The 14,609-nt window shown below is 36.2% G+C and overlaps 1 protein-coding gene across 3 annotated transcripts in view; it reads left to right on the forward strand.

The window, feature by feature from the left end:
• LOC139965800 (synaptotagmin-1-like) overlaps positions 1-14,609 on the forward strand; it is a 56,271-nt gene that overhangs the window by 3,747 nt on the left and 37,915 nt on the right. The window contains exon 1 of one of the 3 annotated variants that reach the window (XM_071968525.1): positions 3,678-4,023. The exons of the other annotated variants lie outside the window; for them this stretch is intronic. The gene's annotated coding sequence lies outside the window, so the exon portion shown is untranslated. Of the gene's footprint in view, positions 1-3,677; positions 4,024-14,609 lie in introns of those variants that run through there. 3 annotated transcript variants of the gene reach the window in all.

Here is a 14,609-nt window from a genome sequence, read left to right on the forward strand (position 1 = left end):
AAGCCTTAATGGCAGACCTATCTAGACTTCTGATTATAACTTATAATGGTAACTGATAAAACAAGAAATTTATGGATAAAATTTAAATTTAGTATTCTAAAAAGTTATTAAAGCAGCTGATGAAGAATGAATGAGTCTGCTCTTCATAGTTTTAAGGGAATAAAGGGAAATTTAGTGTAGTACTGCATCCAGCCTACATGTTCCAAAGACTAAGAATTGGCAGCTTTTTTTTCATGCTTTTACTGTACATACATGTGTACCTGCCTTAACTGTTGATCATTATGATTACCTCCTGAAGACTTCTTAATTGCCTTTTAATTTTGCAATAACACTCAAAAATAGTTTTGGGATCTTTTGGGAATAATTATAAAACGATGGGGCATAAATTGGAATCAAACAATTTTCAGTTTGAGTTTGAGGGTGTTAACGAATAAAGTTGGATTTTAAAACTGAATCATTTAAATTTGTAGAAAATTGTCGAAAAAGATGTATGTATTTGAAAAGAAAAACTTTAAACTCAATTTCCTAAATATTTCATATGCTCCACTGCGAATGGGCCAAAATTGTTGCAAGAAAGTACATTGTTATGATTGCGTGATTATTTTATAGTACGCAATAGTACCAAAAAGGATGCTAGAATTAGCCCTTGACAAGGTAGGTTGTGTTTATAACGAAATGCTTTAATGAGGCCTTAAAGCTCCATGGCACAGTTGTTTGTGTTTACGGGCAGGTTTAACATCGCGTTTAAGCATTGGGCCATTTCCTTGATATATGCATAACTTTAAGAGAGTGTTGTGGTCAAGTGGTTCAGGCAGTGGATGATCTAAAGTTTGCAGGTTTGAGTCCTGGACAGATCATTACATGGTGTCATTGGGCAAGGCACTTTATCTCCATTGCCTCTCTTCACCCAGGCATATAAATGGGGACCTGTGAGTTAAACTGTCAATTGGGCGCTGTTTAGCTGCTGCCATGAATAAGTTTGACAGGCTTTGAGCACTGTTATTGTTGGATATGTCTGCACTTAATAAATCCTATTATCTCCTACCTCTTCCCTGTTGGTTTCTTTCTTTCTTCTCTCCATCCCTTGTCTACTAATCCTCTTACATCTATCTCTTTGTGTTCACCATGCTCATTAACCTGTCTGTATTCTGTGCGTGTTTTTGTCCCTTCTGTTATTGTTACTTGTCTTAATTAGCCTTTGCAGAAGATCCTGCTAGGATCGAAACTTACTTTTACACCAACTTACTTTTACACATTCTCCTACACAGGCTCTCTAGTGGATAAGCAGTTTGCTAACAGTTTTATTTTAACTTAATAAATCCTAAATATTATTACTATTATTATTATGCATGATCCATGCATGATCATCACCAGGATCTAAGAGAGCTCTCTTATTGGGTTCATGACCCTTGCGAATCAAATACCCAACTAATCTAGTATTTCTCTCGTCACTTAATTCAGTCAGTATCCGGGATTTCGGATGGCTTATGTATATTAGATCTTCCTGCAAGCAGGAATTTGCAAAGAAGCCTCATTGGCTTATCAAAGCCGCAAGCTGACCGAAGTCAGTCTCTTGCATTCATATTTAACGTCCATAATTATGAATTGTTAATTGTCAACAACTCTGTAACTGGACGACATACATTAATCTTGGAGTGACTCGAACCTGGGACCTTATGATTGAAAGGCACCGGCGTTAACCACTGAGCTAACACTCCACTAATCAGCACTGCAATCTCAGTTGAAGTTACCTCGTAAATGTCTCCCTCATTTGCCCGTGGTAGGGGATCTACCACTGCACATACATGACGTATGTGACATTTAGTGATATTTACTCTACCCCAGCTTATTTAGTGTGTACAATCCTTTCAGAGAGTTTTGTTTACTTAATTGCTGGAAATTTGTACTGTGTATTGCCTTGACAATAATTGAACTCTGACTATACTGCAGGAGTTGGGTCTGCTTGGATGATTCTGCTGAGTAAATCATCGGTTAAAACTGATATATATTAACACTGTACTAAATGTATTGTAGAAATGCATACATACACTGTAATGTATGTACACCACAGTTGAGATTACTAGCACAGGTTGTACACATAGACTGGTCAGCTAGCAGTTTATAATTGTGCAATTTTCAATGCATGAAAATCAAGTCCAGTGCTGGATGTGGAAAATGTTCGATTAACATCTGAAGTGCAGGAAAGAACTTAGTCACACAAGTTTGCAGTATTCTTCTCAAGCTGGGCCTATTGAAAATTATACAATGATGAAATGTTATCTGTAAACAGATATGTATTTTATACATGTATAGGTTCAAAATTCAAAACTGATTTTTTTTGTGTGTTAATTCTGTTAATTTAGAGACAAAGTTATCTTTTCATTTCCTTTTATTTAAAAAAAAAATTGTGTTAATGGTTTTCTGGTAATCTGAAAAAAATTGTTAAATTTATCTTTGGACATACAGTACTGTACTACAAACCGACAGTTTACATGTTTTTAGAGGTTGTCACAGGTATAACTGATTTATTTAAATAAAGAAAATACTTATAGCAGGTAGTATACACTTTTGATTAGATAATTTATTACAACAAGCACCATGAGCTATGTATGTGTGTACAGTAATCCAGTGATACAATAGTTTCCATATTTCAGTCGATCAACACCAAGATACAGTCCTTTCTGATATTTTCACCAAATATATGCCTTAGTTACAGAAAATGGGCAAATATGTGTTGTCCCAACTACTGTATATTTTGGTCTGGTAGATTCTTTAGTATCCCCTCCCCCCCCCCCCTTAACCCTTCACCCCTCACCTAACATCCCAGCCTTCAGTGACTGGAGACCTAAGCAAAGAGGCAAATATAATATCTTATACTAAGTCTTTTATTCAGATTTACAATACTGTAGTACATATTTGTAACTAAGCACTATACACTTAATATAGTAGCTTGCTTATGCTGAAGGTACGTATGTACAGTAGTCCTACTGTATATAACATTTTCACACAAAATTTCAGTGAGACAGATGGTGTTGTTTCAAAATCATAGTTCCATGGCAGAAATAACTCCTTCTTTTTTTCTTCTTTTTTGTCAGTATCACTCTAGCAAGTGAAAATAAATATATATAAATAATATCTAAAGATTTGAGACCTGTTCAGTGGGGTAATGTCTTGCTGTTTTCATGACTCTGATGAAAGTGTTTAATACAGTGAACCTCTCTGTCTTTCATATATACCCACTTACAACTGCCTCTTGACCTGTTTATGCTATATTGCAATAATACTCCTTTACCATTCAGAGGCAATATTTTTCATTAAAAGGTCCGTTTTAAGATACTAAACAGAACTGGCCTTCCCTTAACAAATCCAATTAGGTCACAGTTTGTGAAAATGGTACGTCGTTAAAACCAGCGAGTAAAACCTGCCATCAATAAAAAACCAGGGAATTAATAAGGAAAAGAAAAAAGAAACAACCTCCTCTATTTTGTCGATTTAATTACATGTTCATTATAATACGGAGAACTCGTCAGCATGAACTTTTATCCCGACACGTCAGTTTCGCCCTAACGTCCAGAGAGGAATCCTACCTGCTGGATAAATGGAATGTTCCAACCTTCCAATTAGAATCTCCATCGTCAGAAATGTGTGTTTATCAGCTTTGACTCCGATACTGTGGTCTACCTCATTCTCCCCATATACATGGGAATGGAATGAAAAAAAAAAATTTAATGAGACTTCTGTAGACGACGTATTAGATGCTTGCAATAGGAAAAAATACTGTGGGATTCGTGCATGTTTTGTAACGAGAGGTTCTCTCTGTATCGGGTAACTGCCACGAAACGATGGGAGTGTAAAGAGATTAACGGGCAAAAAATATCATCTTTCTCTCCAATAACTTCTAGTGTTTGGAGACATTTATATCCGAGAGGAATCTTTGAGGAACGATTAAATTCTTATGGGTCTTTAACAAAATTAAACAGCTTCTGCAGGACTTCAAGATTGTCGTAATTTCCAAGAGTAAAGGTGAGAAAATGAAGCCTTCCTTTTTGACTGTGTTTTCTTTTTCTTTTTTTTCTAACCTATGACTAACAAGCATAAGGTCTTCTCGTTACAGTGAGAGGCAGGCTGTTAAATATGTGGCTTTCTGCTAGCTCGGCTGCTCTTGCATGGCGACCGGGGAGTGATAATCATTGAGCATGGCTGTTTGAGTTTTGTAAAAGATCACCATGTTTTCCTTTTAGAAATCTTTTGGTTCAAAAACAACGTCTTGGCAATCGATGGGAGAGGAACATCTGTGGCGAGGTTGAAATTAAATTTACGACAAGTCGGATCGTAATCACGTCACAGTACATGAAGGCATGGCATTGTGGAGTAGACGATGTGTATAAATTGTTTATATATATTGACTCTTTGTTTCATATAAAAACAAGCGATTTTTTGTCAGTTTAAACGAGAGGTTAGAACAATCGTACGGAACGAAAACATATTTTGTAATTTCATTTAATACCTAAGAACAATCAGTTGCTAGGTACTTTCAACTAATGAAGGGCAGTTGTACAGTACACAGGCGTCAAAATAAAGTTCCATTGTAAATTTTGTTGACCAGCAGTATATATGTTTATGTATTCATGCCCATGATGTGTCTCATACAATGACCTAAAACACATTGAATGTAAATGTACACACCCAACAGTGGTTCATATAGGCGAATGTGATAGTACCGGACGAGTCTAATATCAGTCACCGTGTCAAAAGTGTGGTGTTGAGGGGGGGGGTTGGTGGGGGGTGGCAGCATAACACAGCCAGGCTGTGTAAGACAAATTCCTTTGTGCTCTGCATTTACCTACAATATAGGCACTACTTGTCTGCCGAGATAATCTATATTCTTTGGTATTGGTTCAGCCTTGCTGCAGGGCATTTGCAGCTGCTGCAGCTTTTCTTTTGACACGTTCCCTCACCATTGGTAGACATCTGAACTGATTTTCAGGGGTGCATCAGGCTATCAGAAACCTCAATATCGACCCTAGATATTATGTATATTGTATACATCACAGTACCCATGGTTTGCTCTTTGAACTACAGTACCAGAAGTACAGTACCATCGGCAAGAACTGAATTGTCTTAACTTTGGCATATATTGAAATTGTACGGTGTCCTGGAAGCAGGATATGCAAGTAGCGGAGGCAACACTAACATGTTACCAATTTTATCATTATCAATATAGATCGCTGGTACAGTTGGTATTGTTGATCCTAAATAACCAAACCGGTGAATTTTTTGGACTTTAAGTTTCCCTTTTTTCCAAGTTCCAAAATTTTCTGACATTCTTGTAGAGCTGAGATTTTCCCTTGTTCCAAGTTCCAACTCTCGCATTCTTATAGAGCTGAGAGTTTCCCTTTTTCTAAGTTCCAATTCTCACATTCTTGTAGAGCTCGTCTTGATGGCTATCGTATCAATTGACAGTGTAAACACTTAGAAGGCAAGGTTCCCTAACACTAGCCTATCCAAAATGATATCCTTTGGGGATCATGTGGAAGGATTTTGGAAGCTTTCACATTTCTTTTGTCTCTAGCTATACTGAGTAAAGATTCTAGTGTATTGAACACTGCACAACTATGTACTGTGATATCTAAAGAAGATTGCTTGGTTACTTGGTAAAAAAGGGAAAAAGTGAAGACTGGATTTAACTTTAATCCATCCAAACTAGCTGAACAGTGCCTTTGTTGCAGTTACTTGGGCTCCTCTGTTTCCAGGTTTGGACATTGTGGGTGAGTAGTGAAATTTCTTACAGGCAAAATGAAAAGTACTCTTCAGAAAGTTTGAAGAACGATGGAAACTCCAATATGATTTTGAAATTAACAATATACTGTCCCTTTTCCTGCATCCCCAACAATTTCATAGCAATCATTTTCATGTATTCTTGCATGGTGTATACCCCAGTAGGATGTCAACACCACATTAATTTGTTAAAATGTTAACTTTAATACATCAATTAATGTTGCTTCCTCCATGTTGTCTGTCTCCTAGCTCATTAGCTCAGCAATTTCTCTGTCTCTCGACCATTGTCCATATTGAACTGGTCGGTGACCTTCTTCACACCCCTGTACGACCCCTCAGCGACCAGTCACCACCAGTCAAACACCCACTCCTTAATGGCTTCATATATAAATGTCCAAATTTGACTTTCAACCGTGACTATATATATTCACATACGTTATGCTATGTGTATGGGTGTGAGTGTGTGTTATTTTGCCAATTGTGCATGCACGGTGTGCTATCCTAGTCAATGTCATTTGTGTGGACAATTTGACAATACTGTTTTGTCAATGACACATACAGTTAAAGGTTTTTTCTCATGAGCTGTAATTGTACGAGTTAGATGTATTGTGACGTTACAGCTCGATAATGATGGTGGTTAATTATGCAAGGACCAACCACTTCCATCCTAATTTCATGCGCTGTACTATACTGTAGCTTCTCAATATGATTTGTAACCATGACAACATATCCTATCAGTGCAACTTTTCAAATGATTTTGTTTGACCAGCAGTTTCATACACATATCTTATGAATCTTGATATGTGATAATTATAGTAAAAAATTTAAAGAGTTTTTGTCTGGTTTTCCCTCTAATATTTAAACCAGGCCTTACATCTTGCTAGTCTGAACAGAAATTTGGTTGTCTTGGACAACTGGATATAAACTTAGCCTTGACATTATTACTGCAGCCAAATATTTAATTTTGAGACTGGCGTTACTTAATCCATGTGTGCAAACAGTGAACATGTATGCCTTATCAGTACGCAGCTCATTAAGCTAATAATGGAAGGTCCAAATTGGTCTGCAGTTAATCCATCAATCCCTCCTTGAGTATGGTAAGATCAAGAGATTGTAACATTCCTTGTAGCTAGCACTCAGTCATTGAATAGAACAGCCCAAAAATTTTTATCAGTGGGATCAAGAGATGACTTAATTGTAAATCCAGTTAATCACTAATTCTGCAGACTTCCTAATTTAAAGGATCAAGTGTGTCATAATGTACTGTACACTATGATGACTATGATGCACTTCATGCGAGAGATTGAAAAATTCATATCCTAAGTATTAAAGATATGCTGTATTGGCCCCAATATGCTAGATATTCAAATATGGTCACCTTTGGTCAAAATTCTTAAACTGTTTTTATTACAACCTTCAAGGAAATTTTCCTCACTAGGGTGTGCCTTAATGTCTGAGAACAATTTCGAGAGTAAAGACCTCCAGGAAAGTACTTTTTCAAAACATCTAGCATTTAAAGCGTGCTATAATTTAGGGCCTATACTGACTACCTTTAATTCATAAATTGACAACATTGTGTTCGTTAATGACTATTGTGTGCATGGATGTTTCAATGTAAGTTGTACGTAACGGCCATATTGGAAGTTGCATATACAGTAATTTAATACTGACAATGACTACATGCACTTCATGCTCGTGATTGAAATTCATATCTTAAGTATTAATTCGTAACTTGATACCATTGTGTTCGTTAATGACTATCGTGTGCATGAATGTTTCAATGTAAGTTGTACATATAGCTGCCTTATTGGAATTTGAATATATAAATTAATACTGACAGTGACTATTATGCACTTCATTCTCGAGATTAAAATTCATATCCTAAGTATTATTTCATAAATTGACAACATTGTGTTCATTAATGACTATTGTGTGCATGAATGTTTCAATGTAAGTTGTATGTAGCGGCCATATTGGAAGTTGCATACAGTATATAAGTTAATACTGACAGTGTACACAAACACTCATTTCCATTGTTGTCCATTCATCAGCTTCTCTCAAAACCATGTTACCCCAATTATTTCACACCCTCGCAAGGAAATATCCGTAAGAATTGCTCTGGTTTATGAAGGATATATATGTGCGTAGGAAGTATGGTCTTTGTCCATGGAGATGTACTTATTATTGGATACATCCAATATTCCAATGCAATTTTCAAAATAACTGTGGTAATTGAATGCTCAAAACTGATCAGCTACAGGTAATGGAAGCTTAGAGCCAACTTTTCTTATCAAATTACTGTCTGTAGCTTCTGGGTTATAGTGGGATTAAGTGGGATTAAGATTAAACTTGTACTGGTATTCCTGGTATGTCATGGCACTTGAGTTAATCCAGATTTCACAGATGCTGGTACAAAACACTTGTCACATGTGGTAAATTTCAATGTTATTAATGTGTCCCTTTTTATCAGTTTGTATTTTGGTGAAAGGGATGTGTTGTGCTATCCAAGGAAGAAGATAGGCATAGTGTAGGGGTATAGAGTTAAAGCAGGGTTGTCCAACCTTTTGCAGAGGAGGGCCACATGGAATGATTATGATGAAGGAGGGGGCCACATGAACCCTACGCTCGATTTTTCGATTTTTTGCCCGAAGCCCAAGGCAACAAAATGTGAGCACTGCGCTCGGAGCGCACTGATTTATTTTCCTTCCTGATAAAACAGTTGAATGAAGTCCAGCCGCCCCCCTCCCCTCTGCTTAGAGAGTGTCACACAAACTGACCTGTATGCAGTTTTGTGGACCCACAAGGTTCGAATGATTGATTGTATAGCTTCAAATTGTTATCAATAAATCTGCTCACTAAAATTTCGCACCGTAGAGCATCTCTGGCGGGCCGGACGCAACCCTGCGGCGGGCCGGACTGTGGCCCGTGGGCCGTAGGTTGGACAACCCTGAGTTAAAGGATTATGGGGAACAACATTTCAAATTATACTTGTAGTTTTGTTTGTGTGTGTGTGACTTGTTTGTAGCTCAGTGTTGGAGAATAAGGATGAGGTTTCGATGAGAGGGGGGTTCTCCTATGAATGATGGAGAAGAAAATATTTTCAAGACTGACCTCTTTCTTTAATAGTCCATTACTATATATCATATCTTGATTGTACTTATTGGAAAAGGCAAGAAACATCATTAAAACTGATCGTCCGTCCTCCCCCAACTCTTCCTGGAAGCTGAGAAATATTTCTCTGCATATTGTCAAATCTGATCGGGATATCAGATTACAGAAATGATTTTTACAGTTGCTCGAATTCTCCATGTTAGCAATGTCAACAAAATCAGCCATTAGATGTAATTTATTTCTCATAGTGTTAAAATGAAGGTTGAAAGTTTGTGATTCAAAAAAGGAACTTGCTTGCCTGTTTTATTTATTTCCTAGTGGGTTCTCCAAGGTTAAAAGTTTATGCATTCGAAATACAAGGCACTGGGGTTCTTTTGTTTTAAGGCCTATAATTGCAGGCTCGGGTTTTCAAAGTCACTCATCGCAATCCGTGCATGCCGCAGTAAAATATGTAAAATATTTCGTTACTATGGCTCTCTGTTGATCTGCATGTTCATTGAATGGTAACCAATTATCTGGCGTATCCTTGGGTGAAACTATCAGAGCGGAATGCCCGTAAATATACAAACAGGCTGTATTTTATTTTTGTACAGTATATAACCAGCTTTCCTACATTAGTAAAACCCAATGCTGTTGGTTACATCTGTCTGCAAAGCTTAGAATATATTTACTTCAAATGTCAAATTGTCAGTTTACTTCACCGATCTCTTACCTGTCTCCGGTCTAGATGCACTCTGCCTATCTACTGTATCAATGGTAACATACTAAATTGGTGACATGTTAGCAACGTTTACCTCCAATCTCACATCCCACATTCCTTCCAATTCTTCCATTCAGAAGTGACTTTCTTCAGGAAATTTCAGCAAAATATTCAGTACTGAAGTAACTATATAGCTATATTAGCATTGTTCAATCAAGCCTAAAAAGTCACAATTCTAGCCACTTTTTAAAAACAAATGCCATTGCTTCAAAAATATACTGGCTATAAACTCAAGTTTCTCTGAGTCATTTTTCGTGATGGAATTACAACACACATAAGTTATTCCACTTTAAGCTTTTGAAGGCAGCTCAATAATATTTGCAGATAAAATGAATAGTAATACCTGGGGTTAATTAGCTTAATTATTTTAGGTACAAGAATCATACCCATTTTATTTACTGACGATTGTTGACCGAATTACCATCTGTTAAAGTTATTTTTGACTATGGACAGAAAATTGCCAGTGCTCTTTTTTTTTCCCCTTCAAAATTCTGTCAAACAGGCAAAATCTGCTTACAATTAACCAGTAAATAGCCTGAATTTTGAGGTTAGCAAATAATGTAACCTACCTAGCTATAAAACATTAATGATTATGTCTAAAAGAAATTGATAACGCACGAACAATCAATAAATGGATAAAACATTTTGCTGATCAGTATGGAAAATTCTGGTGTTTATCCTCTTGTAGTATTAATTATTTAATACGATTTGTTTGACAAGTGAAAATGTGAAACTCAGTTGGGGTAAAGGCCGTTTGAATGGCTGGAAATCCAAGAAATCGCCCCAAAAGTGTCAAATCCTTCTGCTGCCTAGCAACGGCTCCACCGACACCCTCCCACACGTTTACTTCATTGCTTTATTTTGCCACCGAACCTTTCAATACTCACTCAACCTTATCCTGTGTTTTAAGAGGCTGTGTTGTTAATTATTGTACTTTACAAGGGACATGAAGGGAATATTGTTGCATACAAACTTTTGTAATATTTCATTAACCCTGGGATAATTTTTGAATGGGAATTTAATATCTCACTCACAGTACGAGATTTTTTTATCAAATCGAGTCTTTTGCTGCCTGGGACACCGTTCTTTGTTTCACTGCTAATTAGCCCTCAATATAGCGAACTGTACCCTCAGTTGCCTATGTACAGTATTTGTAACCGGTGCTATGGCGAAGTGGATAAAGGCGGTGGCATTTGAAGCAATGAGGCTTAGCAACCGGGTGGTACCAGGTTCGATACCCGGCTGAGTCAGTAAATTTGGGTTTTTCATCCAAGGGCAATCTACGTTTTTCCCATCTGAAAAGATTTTTTTAAATTGAAAAGATGCCCAAATTGAGTTAAAATGTTGAATTGGAAGTCGGCCACCCAATGTGTCAGTTGTAATCCATAAGCCCTTGCGGCTTATTCTCACATTTGTGGTCGCTTACGCGTCGTAAAAAAATAACTACTGATTATTATTTTTATTTAATTTACTACAAATTATGCCGTATATGTCATCTGCTATAGCCTAACAGTACTGTTGGTGTAGACGCCAACAAAATTTGGCTCTAGGCTACGTTAATTTACTGTTCCTTAAAACTTCTAACAATCAAATTTACAACTTTCGACATGAATCGATGTGATAATAGTAACGTTGCGGAGCTGATTTTAGATGACAAAAAATAGGTTGATCGTTATTCGCAATTGGGGATATGACATATTACAGGGAACGTAAGAAATTTGAAAGATTTTGGATTTAAGAGGTCAATTTTTTGAACTCTTGGTTTGTGTTCTAGGTGTACAGAAATATTGCATATTACGCTTGACAGCGTTTACTAATAAATTTGAACAGCCGTTTTCTCACTTTCATGTGAGATAAACATATGTATGTATCAGGCTATCATCTTCTATTGTTCGTAGTTACATAAATGAGCCCATGATAGAGAATAAATAAAAAACAAACAATATTAACCAACTGAGTTTCAAAACCTGTCAATCAGCAGTTTGAAATATCAAAAAGGATCATCCATTTCTTAAATTTGATGATCAGTCTAAACAGGTCGTACATGAAATTGTGATTTCTTTCTCACTTAATGTACAGTGCAAGTTTTATGTGTTAAACATTATACATATGTTCCTATTAAAATATGAGAAACATCTTACCAGAGGTTGCCAAAAAACTTGACCGATAAATCATCTTTTTGTTAATAGAAATCTTGGTTAAGGTGCAATAAAGTTGTATTCACTCGTAACACAGTAAATACTGTAAATATTATAAGAGATTCTTGATCCATACTCAAATCTGCAATCAAGATTTCTGCCTGTATACTGTGCATATATTACTAATTTGATTTTGAGAAAACACCTGTCTGGGCGTTGCTCAAGCTCGATCGATAACTTTCTTGTCACAATGCAAAATCCTGATAGGTGCAATTACAGTTTATATTTCTTGTACGTAGTCACTCGTAATTCAGCACTACTGTACGGAGCAAATTTTAAATGGTTGTTAGGGATCAAGTTTCTGTTCAGATAACCAAAGTCAACTTTGGAGGTTGTCTTGTGGATGACAACTATGTGCAATAGTTGTTTACATCAAATTAAAATTGCATTGTAACTAAATATCCTCCAAAATAGGTAAAAATGATACATTGCTACCACACTATATTTAGCCTATCATTGTTACTTTCACCAACCTACACATCTCTCCTGTGGAGTAAACATCCGTGTAATTTTTCCGATCCTTTCTGTTTCTTAAAGTTTTGTTCTTATTTGCTGTATTTGTATTCTCATTTTGTTTCTTGTAAAGCGCATTGAGACCGCCGGTATAATGCCCTATATAAAATAATAATTATTATCATTATAAATTATCATCCTACAGTGACATACCAGTTGGTCATTCTTATTTTGCTACATTTTTTCGGACAACCAGAATGTAAGGCCTAGTAAATTGTCTTAGGGACAACCCGAGAAAATCTTTAAAAAAAATTGCCCCGCTGTACATTGAAAGACATTTCTCCACATTTCTAGCAGGTTGAAATCAGCTGCTAAGTTTATCTGCAAATGTATAAACTGCTATTTAATTCTGAGAAACACCTTACCAGAGATTGCCTGAGAGGCAGGATCGATCAATAACAATTTGATTTTAATACAAATCTCAGTTAAGGTATATATCCAGTCACATTGTAAGGCATTCTATAAACTCAAAGCAGTTTACCAAATGTTCAGACAACCAAAAATGTGAGGCCTGGTAATTGTCTGATGGATAACCAGAAAAAATCCTTTAACAATTTTACCCTGCTGTACATTGTTAGACATTCTTCACACTAGAGCAAATTAAACTCAGCTGCTTTACCATTATTTACATCTATATATACTGGGTATGAATAAATTGCTATTTAATTCTGAGAACCACCTCACCAGAGATTGTCTTAGAGGCGGCGAGATCGATCAATAGCAATTTGGTCGTAATACAAATCTCAGTCTAAGTACAGAATATAGTCACGTCGCAAGACTTTCTATCAAAATCTCACACAAAGCAGTACAGTATATTGCCAACCTCTATTCTGTAGTCTACAACATAAGTGCATCTGTATACATACAACATACAGTATATACTGTTAGCTGTGGGAGTGAGCTGCTATGTGTAAGTTGATCAAACTTATGCCAAAAGTCTTCCATTTTTTTTGTTTCTCCTGTTTTTTCCCCTCTTCTGACATTCATTATCCAGCCTAATGCTGCTGCTATTGCAGAAGGTATACTATATAACCAGCTGCCAGATGTTCATCTTCAAACAAATATTGATTGCTCTCACATGAAAGAGATTGGAAGACGAGAGACAGTTATAATGTACTCTCTACGGTAGTCCCGATGTGACGAATTGGGGAGGATGGTGTTGTGTTCACGTTTTGTATGGGAGGTCGGAAGTTTATATAAATGTTGATTCTTCTTGAGTTATTCAAAATGCTTCATGGTTCTATGAACAAAAATTGTATATTAAATTTATCATTGCATCTCTTTTCCCTTCAAATTTGACCATTTTGTACTGGTAGATGCATTTTGCTTATGAGATGTACCAGGTAAATTATTCCCATCGAAAAAAAAAAAACGTTTGGAAAAGGATAATTAGACTTGTAAATCAGTACTGTATATTTAATTATAAACAAAGCCTCAACAGAATGTGCCCATTTCTTTCTGCATTATACACTAGTAGTTACACTTTGATATTTTTACAACAGAAGGAAGAGAAGAAGGAAATATTACAGTATTTCATATCGTTTTATTGGACCCAGTCAATTTAACGTTAATTATTACAGATATAAGCTTGATGCTGTGTTACGTTATTGATGTTACGTTTATCAGGACAACGTCATTAATTAATAATAACGTCATCAAATCTTTCGTTTGCTGCATTTAATTTAATATTCAAACGCAAAGAAAAAAAAAATGGTTACGACTTTTCTCAAGATACCAGGATATGGTATTTAAAGTGCCTAACTAGTAAAAGGACACAAATAGAGGACTCTTATCTTGTTGCTAATTTCAAAGTTGCTACAACTTGGGAGAGATAAAAACTTTTTCCCTGTGTTCTATAAATCTAGTAGATGCAATATCATGCATGGCCCTTCAAGGCAACAGTAGTTATGTTCACTGCCACAAAGAGAAGAACTACATAAAAGGGATTTGACTGCTACCAGGAATCTGTTACTCGAATAATAATTTTCGATCAAAGGGGATACAGAAGCCTAAAAATGTCTTTTCCTGAAACATTTCACCTACTAAAAGTGTTATTGCTTCTTGTAAATCCCATTACACAGTAGTAAATTCTTTTTACATCAACACCTCTAATTTCTGGGCTTTGACTTTTGAACTCGGTGACAACAAAAATGCATTGATTGTGTCTGTTTTATGTCACACTGTGAATGGTAACTGTCGAAAATAAGGCACAAGAGGAGCTGTAAGTGACTCTTTTCCCAATACAGTAT

Source organism: Apostichopus japonicus, chromosome 1, assembly GCF_037975245.1.
Source record: "Apostichopus japonicus isolate 1M-3 chromosome 1, ASM3797524v1, whole genome shotgun sequence".
Lineage (NCBI taxonomy): Eukaryota > Metazoa > Echinodermata > Holothuroidea > Aspidochirotida > Stichopodidae > Apostichopus > Apostichopus japonicus.